This window comes from Sphaeramia orbicularis, chromosome 16, assembly GCF_902148855.1.
Source record: "Sphaeramia orbicularis chromosome 16, fSphaOr1.1, whole genome shotgun sequence".
Lineage (NCBI taxonomy): Eukaryota > Metazoa > Chordata > Actinopteri > Kurtiformes > Apogonidae > Sphaeramia > Sphaeramia orbicularis.
This window is the reverse complement of record NC_043972.1, coordinates 59,118,025-59,128,024: the sequence shown is the minus strand read 5'-3', so window position 1 is coordinate 59,128,024 and position 10,000 is coordinate 59,118,025. Positions and strand designations below refer to the sequence as shown.

Genomic DNA, 10,000 nt, shown 5'->3' with positions numbered 1-10,000 from the left:
TGTGTGTTTACTGTAGTCAGCGTGCCCTTCATGTGGCAGCTGTTATCTCCTCTGCTTCATTCCTTCCTCTTCTCTGAGTTTATCTGCTGTTTCCTCTAAAGGCTTTGAACCTGTTTAGCATGAAATGTTCGACTGAACTGAACTGAACTGTAGTGAAACTTTCAAAGTCTACAGGCCAACTGTCACCCTCACAACAAATGACAACTATATGTGTTCTATATGTGTTCTATATGTGTTCTATATGTGTTCTATATGTGTTCTATATGTGTTCTATATATGTGTTCTATATGTGTTCTATATATGTGTTCTATATGTGTTCTATATGTGTTCTATATATGTGTTCTATATGTGTTCTATATATGTGTTCTATATGTGTTCTATATATGTGTTCTATATGTGTTCTATATGTGTTCTATATATGTGTTCTATATGTGTTCTATATGTGTTCTATATGTGTTCTATATATGTGTTCTATATGTGTTCTATATGTGTTCTATATATGTGTTCTATATGTGTTCTATATATGTGTTCTATATGTGTTCTATATATGTGTTCTATATGTGTTCTATATATGTGTTCTATATGTGTTCTATATGTGTTCTATATATGTGTTCTATATGTGTTCTATATATGTGTTCTATATGTGTTCTATATGTGTTCTATATATGTGTTCTATATGTGTTCTATATATGTGTTCTATATGTGTTCTATATATGTGTTCTATATGTGTTCTATATATGTGCTTTATATATGTGTTTTATATATGTGTTCTATATGTGTTTTATGTATGTGTTCTATATATGTGTTTTATATATGTGCATTATATATGTGTTTTATATATGTGCTTTATGTATGTGCTTTGCTTTGTGTTTTATGTATGTGCTTTTGTTGGCATACAATATATATGTTCATATATATATATATATATATATATATATATATATATATATATATATATAATATATATATATATATATACATACACACACACACACACACACACCACATATATATATATATATATATATATATATATATATATATATATATATATATATATATATATATATAATATATTTGTGTATATGTATGTATATGTCTCAGTGGTATATATAACAGTAGTATTATCCATGAGCTGACAGGTTGTCTTGTCCTGTTAAATCTTTCAAAGGTTCCTATTTGGACCCAGTGTTGGTGCCTGTGCTCTGCAGGATCCTGGTGCTGGTCTGTGGTTCTAGTGCAGCTGAAAACTGACTCACCTACTGCACCACCAAAACATGATGTCACCAGCTGACAGTGACCGAAAACTACGGTGGCTGACAAAGGCCAAACACAGTCCAACGGCCCAGTGTGTCTGAGTTCGAGAAAACAGCTGCAAGTTCAGAAACCACGCAAATTCACCGACTCCAACACAGTCTGAAGCAGGCACAAAAAGAGGAAGGAGGTGCAAATGAAAAAGTGCACCGCAAGAAACAAAACCACATGAATAATCATCAAATAGTCTGCAAAGAAAGAAACGATTCAAACCAAGAAAACATCTGCAGATGAGAACCACTGCAGAACTAGTGCCTCTGTGTTCTGTACTTGCAGCAGTTTTCTGTAACTCAGACACACTGGGTCCTAACAGTGTGTTTGGCCCTCGTCAGCCACCGTAGAAAACCCTTTAACCCTTTCATGCATGAATTATGTGAACCTAATCAAGACTTTTTTCCAAAGTGTTTTTATTCCTCTTTAGGCATGAAAAAAACAATGTGATTCAACTTTTTTTTTTTTATGAACTTATTTTTCATGGAGTTGCAAAAATGTCCACTCAGCTGGACAAGCTGGACACCATGTGTTTAATTTTTGAAGCAAAGAAACATGTATTTACTGACATACTGTGTGTAAACTAGGAACAGTTTTTTTTAAAATGTTGCTAATCTGATGTTTTGTGATGTCACATTTTAACATATTCTAATACTAGTTATTAATCACTTTATGGAGGTAGTACACAAAAAAATGACTTTTTGTTAAAAAAAAAACCCTGTTATAAATACAGTCTAATAATAATAACATGCAATTGATTTACACTTAACCCTTTCATGCATACTGGTCACTCCAGTGGACAGCTGTTCTACAGCTGTTCTCTTGTATATTCATGGATGTAGTTGCTCTTTTTTTTTTTTTTTTTACGCATATCTTTATTAAAGTTTTAAGACACTACATATCTTTTCTGACATGAATTGGTAACATTATGTAGATCTCTCCTGAGCATAAATCCCAGAATCCCCCCCCCCCCCCCCCCCCCATAGTTTTCACACAATTTATCAGTAAATACATGTTTTTGTGCATCAAAAATTAAACGTGTGGTGTCCAGCTAAGTGGACATTTTTGCAACTTCATGAAAAATAGGTTCATAAGAATATGTTTTTATTATTATTTTTTCTATATATATTTTTTAATGTATTAAAATTATTATTATTTTATTATTATTATTTTTTTTTTTCAGAAGAAAATTTTCAATTGCATTGTTTTTTTCATGCCTAAAGAGGAATAAAAACACTCAAATAATCAAAAAATTTTGATTATGGTTCTTATAATTCGTGCATGAAAGGGTTAAACATGTTATTGCAGATCAGGTTTATTGAGAACAGTACAGTTACAGTAACGGTCTGAATGTTAGTGTATGGGAAGATCCACTGTGTTGGCTGATACGGAACTACAACAATAAAACCCATGAATAAACAAGAGAACAGCTGGAGAAGAACTGACCACTGGAGTGACCACTGGAGTGACCACTATGTATGAAAGGGTTAAGTACCCCAAAAGAAAACCCTGCTGAGTAACTCCTCCATATGGTGGAGCAGGCACTTAAAGGGTTAAATCGTGTGGTTTTGTGTCTAATACTGGGTGAGTCTCACAAACCCTCCTGTCATGAGCTCCTTCAGTTCAAAACTTCATAAATCAATGATAATTCCCAGTTCAACATTAATAAGTCAAACTGTTTTAATACAAGACGATGTCAACGTGTGTCCCACGAGTCGACAGAAACTCTGCTAAACTTCATCCTTTATTCACTTTAGAGGCTGAACTCACACAGATGTTCTTCTTTTGTCTCAAACACAAACATCAAAGGTTCAACTCTTCGTCTGCTTAGTTTTACCAACGTTACTTCACTATTATTACAAACACTAAAGCATAAGTAAGACTAACAGGAAATGCAGAAAGTTTCATGTTGGTTTACCTTAGTGCAGAACTCCAACAGTTCAGCTCAGTCCTGGAGGCGACAGTCTGCTCGGCTTCTTGTTCGTCTTGTTTGTCTTCTTCTTCTTGTTCGTCTTGTTTGTCTTCTTCTTGTTCGTCTTCTTCTTCTTCTTCGTGTGCTGCTGAACTAGGTCAGTGTGTGATTTTATACTATTTGGAGTTTGAGGAAGTGCAGCGGGAGCTCTGGGTTTGGGAGTTTTTTTTCTTTTTTTCTTTTCTTTTCTTCCAGGGGAACTACATCTGGTTTCTCTCAAATAAAAAGCTGGTGTCAGGTGTCGGATTACAACAGGCTGCTCTGAAAACCTCAGAGACGACCGAAAGATGAGGTGATCCAGTTTTAGCAGTGATGTTTTAACACCCACACTAGTTCTGTTACAATAATAGAGTTGCTGTTAAATATTGGCCTGTGATGGATACTTTACTTTTCATTAGTGACCTTTTCCTAAAAGTTCACTTTAAACAGTTTTTTTTTTTTTTTTTTTTTTTTTTTAACCCTGCCTGTCCTTAACTACCCCACTGATGGGGTAATTAAGGACTAGGGCTGTGCATCAGCAGGAATCTGGTGATACGATACAATCACAATACTATGATCACAATATGATATATCATATCATTAAAAAGGCAATTTCTTTGTGTGTTTCTTTTTTTAAAGGGATTATTTCCTGGAAGAATTGACTTACACCAGAAATCTGCACAAATACTAAACACATTTTTATTTGATCAGAACAGGATCTAATGTTATATCACAACATTTTCCTGTGTTGAAACTGAAATTCTGTTTTACAGACATTACAGTTTAATATCCTGTTCAAATGTTCATATTCTGTTAGTTCAGAACTAACATCTAAATATTATTTTAGTTCAGTCCCAACAAAGGAACTAACATCTGCCTCTCAGACGGTAAAAAGTGCTTTTAGGATGCAACAAATAACCATTATTTATAAAACACTGTTAAATAATAAAAAATAAGATACATTAAAAAAAAGAAAAGAACCTCCACAATATCTGCATTTGAATAAATACTTAAAAGTATCAGTACAGTACATTTTAATATTGATACAGTATTGTGAAATGAAATATTGCAATATATTGCAGAACTGATATTTTCCAACACCCCTATTAGGGACATGAACTTATAATGGAAACAGTGCCCAGACTTACTTACAAAGGGCTTATTAGGAACCTCCAAAACTAAAAAAAACAGGTCTAATAAACCTCTTATCTGAAAGAATGGGTGGCGTGCCAACTCGTGCTGTTCCTGGATTTTTCACTGCTCAGGCGTGTACACTTTGCAGAATACCACACTTCTCTTCTGCATTTCTGAATGACACTTTGTTTTGTTGTTTTGTTTGTTCTCCTGCCTTCTGGTGATCCTGCTGACAGTTCTGATGACGTCTGTGGACTCCAGCTGTGTGTTTGTATGCTGTCGGACTGTCCCTAATGACCCCCTCGTTACCAGTTTTTTTTAAATGTCAATGAGAATAAACAGTTTTTAGAAAAGTTTAACAACATGGAAGTTTTTCTAACCCAGGGATGTCTCCACAGTAGTTTTCCAGAAGCTCTGCTGGAAAAATCGTTTCCACACCCGCAGCCAGTTTCTCTACACACACAAAGTTTTGACCACCTTTGAATTTTAGTTCCAAAACCACACGACAGTTTTCACAAAATATCTGCTGTGGGTTTAGATACTGTCATTCCTTTACGACATTAAAGGGAACATAACCACCTTTCACCACAACAGCTATCATTTTCCTGTCCTGATGGTAACCCCTTCTTTTTACCCCTGTGTCTCTTTGCCCCCCCCCCCCCCCCCCCGCCCCCGGTGTTGGTTCATCCCAGTGTGTGCGTGGAACATTTCCTATGTAACATGTTCATGTGTGTGCAGGTGTTGTCCATGAGGCCTCAGATCAAAAGGGGATTGTTTATAGGACATGCAGATAACTGCTGCAGCTTGGCCTGGGACCAAAGGGTCGCTGGCTCAATTTCCCAACTGCTGGCTCATGTGTGCTTGAGCAAGGCACTTAACCCCCATTTGCTCCCTGAGCACCAGGCATGTGACCCCAGGGTTAGTAACCCTAACCCTAATCCTAACCCTAACCCTAAGCCTAACCCTAACCCTAAACCCAACCCTAAGCCTAAGCCTAACCCTAAACCTAACCCTAAGCCTGTGCTCCAGGTAGGGGTAGGCTCAGTGCAGACACAGTAACAGTATCTAATGCTGCGTTTCCACTACGTGGTACCGGCTCGACTCGACTCGACTCGACTCGACTCGACTCGACTCGACTCAACTCGACTCAACTCGACTCGGCCTTTTTGCTTTTCCAAGTGTTCAGAGAACGCAAACCTCCACCAAGCACCCTGAACGGTGTGCATGAGTGGATGGACTATTTCTTTTAAAATTCAACAGTTTCCAGGTTGTTCCATGCAGCAGAAAAAGTTGAAGCTTGGTACCAGTCATGTGTATGTCCAATTAAATTAAATTCCAACCAATATTTGTTGAGTTAAAATAAAAAATGTGTGGTAAATGGGATTTTCAGTGTTAAATGTAAATGTCCACAGAGTCCACATTCCACAGTGGATGTGGACAGTTTTGTGCCAGATACAAGATATTGTTCTAAGCTACAGGTGGATCCAATTGGAGGCTAATCGGAGTCGTTTTGAATTTTTGATGAATTTCTGAAAATTGCTCAATGATGACAGATGGAAAATTGTAGATGTTGTGACCTTGCTGTGACCTTGAACTTTGGCCTACTGGGACCAAAATTGAATGGGTTGGTTCCAGGGCCTAGGCCTATCTGTGGAGAAGATTCAGGAAAGATGGGTGGAAGAGTTTTCCAGTAAAGTTGCTAACAAACAAACAAACAAACAAACAAACAAACAAACAAACAAACAAACAAACACACAACCACATAAACAAACACACAAAGCAAAGTGATCACAATACCTCCTGGTGGAGGTAAAAAGGACCTGGAATCTGGTACCCGGTATGCGTGTTTTGGTATCACCTCTGCCGAGGTTCCAGGACTGGGGACCAAATCCTAAAAGGTGATGTGTAAACACTGCAGACCACTGATTGGTCAGTCGTCTCTGTGACCCGCCGTTTTACAAAAAACAGATGCAGAAGTTTACAGTAAATATGTCTGTAGGTGAATCCACATGATGACAGCCTGTAAAACTACACCATGGTCGGTCCAGGAGATCAGGTGGTCGACATAAAAAATTCAGCATGAGTTTGACGAGACAACACGCAGCGAGCAAGTTTATCAGCAACTCTGAGCGGACGACACGGAAGTAACCAAGGTTATTATCGTTAACGAAATCTAACGAAATGACAAAAACTAGAATTGTGAAAACATTTTCGTTAACTGAAATAAATAAAAACTATAATTAAAAGAAAAAAACATAACTAACTGTATTGTGTGCTTATAAAACTAACTAAAACGTATAAAAATTATGGATAAAATTCCCTTCGTTTCCGTCTTTGTCAGTGTCGTATTGATACGAAAGCGATTTATTTCACTCTAGCAATTTTAGCTGCTGGCACCATATGATATATAACGGTCCATCACTTGTGTTCACTTGTGGTTTCCAGTCGTCTTCTGGTCCCCACTCTACCTGGAAACATGGAGACTGAAGTTGGGAGAAAGCAGCAGAGTCCTGTCTGGGATTTATTTGAATACGACGACAGAGAAGAAGAGAAAAGAGACGACTAAACTAAAATTAATACTAAAACTAAACTAAAACTAAGCATTTAGAAAAACATGAAAACTAATAAAAACTAGTAAACCTGCTCTAAAAACAAATTAAAACTAAATGAATTAGAGAAAACAAGTCAAAACTAAATAAAACTAAACCATAATGAAAAATCCAAAACTATTAGTACTTTGGAAGCAACGCGCCGCATCACTATGGCGACACCTGTGCATCTATGTTAAAATTATGTATTTTCGTCACTTTAAAGCAGCTCTCTTAGTTGAATTTTATTTATTTTTTACTGATTTTCACTGGTAGGCCTTGTGGGGGTTTTTCTGGGTCCATACTTCCTGTTCTGCTCTTAGTCAACGGCCTAATGTGCTGCTGTGTGTAAATATATATGAACATGTCATGTGACTCCTATATAAGTCATAGCGCTGTCTGCCACATGCTAAAACCACTAAACTAAATATAAGACCATCCCGTGTAGCTCATATGTCTAATGATACACGTCTGCGTTGCAGGATCTTCCTCATCCATGGAATGAGATCAGCTCCTATTTGTGTCTGAGGATAATACAGCTCCTTCATCTACGACAGCATTAACAGCATTATCACAGGTTATTTATTAGAACACAGGTGTCAAACACGCGGCCTGGGGTCCAAATCCGGGCCGCCAAAGGGTCCAGTCCAGCCCCTGGGAGGAATGTGTGAAATGCAAAAATTACACTGAAGATATTACACTGAACAAAAATATAAACGCACCACTTTTGTTTTTGCTCCCATTTTTCATGAGCTGAACTCAAAGATCTAAAACTTTTTCTGTGTACACACAAGGTTTATTTCTCTCAAATATTGTTCACAAATCTGTCTAAATTTGTGTTAGTGAACACTTCTTCTTTGCTGAGATAATCCTGATCAAGATCCTGATTAGACAGCAGGATTATTGCACAGGTGTGCCTTAGGCTGGCCACAATAAAAGGCCACTCCAAAATGTGCAGTTTTATCACACAGCACAATACCACAGATGTCACAAGTTTTGAGGGAATATGCACTGGTCATGCTGACTTCAGGAATCTCCACCAGAGCTTCTGCCTGTGAATTGAATGTTCATTTCTCCACCATAAGCCATCTCCAAAGCTGTTTCAGAGAATTCATGAAGAAGACTTTGTGAGGAAAATGGTGGTCACACCAAATACTGACTGGTTTTCTGAGCCCCCTGGACCACCCAATACAGTAAAAGTGCACATTTTAGAGTGGCCTTTTATTGTGGCCAGCCTAAGTCACACCTGTGCAATAATCCTGCTGTCTAATCAGCATCTGGATCTGCCACACCTGTGAGGTGGATGGATTATCTCAGCAAAGGACAAAGGAGAAGTGCTCACTAACACAGATTTAGACAAATTTATGAACAATATTTGAGAGAAATAGGCCTTTTGTGTAGATAGAAAAAGTTTTAGATCTTTGAGTTCAGCTCATGACAAATGGGAGCAAAAACAAAAGTGGTGCGTTTATATTTTTGTTCAGTGTAACAATCCTTTAAGTTCAGGTTCCACATTCAGACCAATTCAATCTAAAGTGGATCAGACCAGTCAAATATTATCATAATAACATAGAAATAATGATAAATCCAATATTTTCTCTTCGTAAACGTAAATATTTTCATGTATTTACACTAAAACAAAGTATAATTTCGCAAAAAAAATGTGAATAACCTGAACAAACATGAACAACCTGAAATGTCTTAAGAGAAGTAAGTACAATTTTAACAATCTTCTGTCTGTTATTAAATGTTTTATGTGTTTGTAGATCCACTGTGATCTGTAAGTTCTAATGTACATGTGTAAATGATAAACTGAGGCAGAATATTGTTAAAATTACACTTGTTTTTTCAGTTTGTTCATGTTACTCACATCTTTTGAAAAGATAGTTTGTAGATGTAAACCTTTTCATAATGTAAATTTACTTTTTTTGCTCTAAAACATATTATCATGGTATTGTTGAAATTGTGCTCAAAATGTTCAAAAAGTACTAATACACAAACTAACATAATTTAAACAAGTCGTATTAAAAAATAAATAAATAAATAAAATAATAATTGGCACAATACACCTTCTGTTGCAGAAACATTCAAATATTAACCCTTAGTGGTCTGAGCCTATTTGGTCGTTTTTCAGTCCTTTTGATTTTGCCTTTATATACTATATAAACAAATGTTTACTATACCCATGTTTGGGATCTTTTTCTTTCAGCACAACTTCATTTATATCATCTATTATTTTTTCACTTTAACCTACTATAAAAACATAAAAGGCCAGAAAACACAAAAAAATCTAAAATCCGATTTGAAAAATTGATACACTTTATTGCATAAATAACACACAGATGGTTAATGAACCTTTTCAAAGACTTTAAAAGTGAATATTGGTTCCAAATATTAGGTATATAAAATTAAAATTTTAATAAATTAAAACTATACTCAAATATTTGACATAAAAGCGGATCTTTACACAGGGTTTTTTTCCCTTAAAAGTGCGGTAATCAAGCACGGTTATGATGATAATTAGAATTTAAATGGTAATACTAACCGTTGGCAATTTTACTGCCATTTATCGTTATACCAGTAATTGTTACATCCCTAGTACAAGTTATAGAGTTCTTCAACAGAACGCATAAGGGTCATTCCATATGAAATCAACAGATTTTAAGGAAATTTCCCACCTGACCCTCTCAGATTTTTCAGAATTTTTACATACTCATAGAATATTATATATGATGAGAAAATCCAAAATTTCAAGGCTTAATTGTAAATAGTTCCAAAGTTACCACCATTTGAAGTAGGTAGAGGGTACCCTAAAATTGTGACCAAAATTAAGACTTGAAATTTTCAGCTATTTTCAGGCTTCTATAACTTCTGAACAACAAGAGCTAGAGGTCTGGAATTTTCAGAATCATTTCACAGGAATCTATAGTCCTAAGAAATGTGAAAATATTTACTTCAAATTTATAATTGCAGATTCTAATGAATATGATGGGTAGTTTTTGTGTAATGGGTGGCCAAAAGT

The 10,000-nt window shown here is 36.0% G+C and overlaps 1 protein-coding gene across 1 annotated transcript in view; it reads right to left on the bottom strand.

Annotated features, from left to right (window-relative positions):
* LOC115435571 (cathepsin K-like) overlaps positions 1-3,458 on the bottom strand; it is a 27,930-nt gene extending 24,472 nt beyond the window's left edge. Inside the window, exon 1 of the mRNA XM_030158078.1 lies at positions 3,224-3,458. The gene's annotated coding sequence lies outside the window, so the exon portion shown is untranslated. The remainder of the gene's footprint in view (positions 1-3,223) is intronic.
* Positions 3,459-10,000: the final 6,542 nt, after the last annotated feature.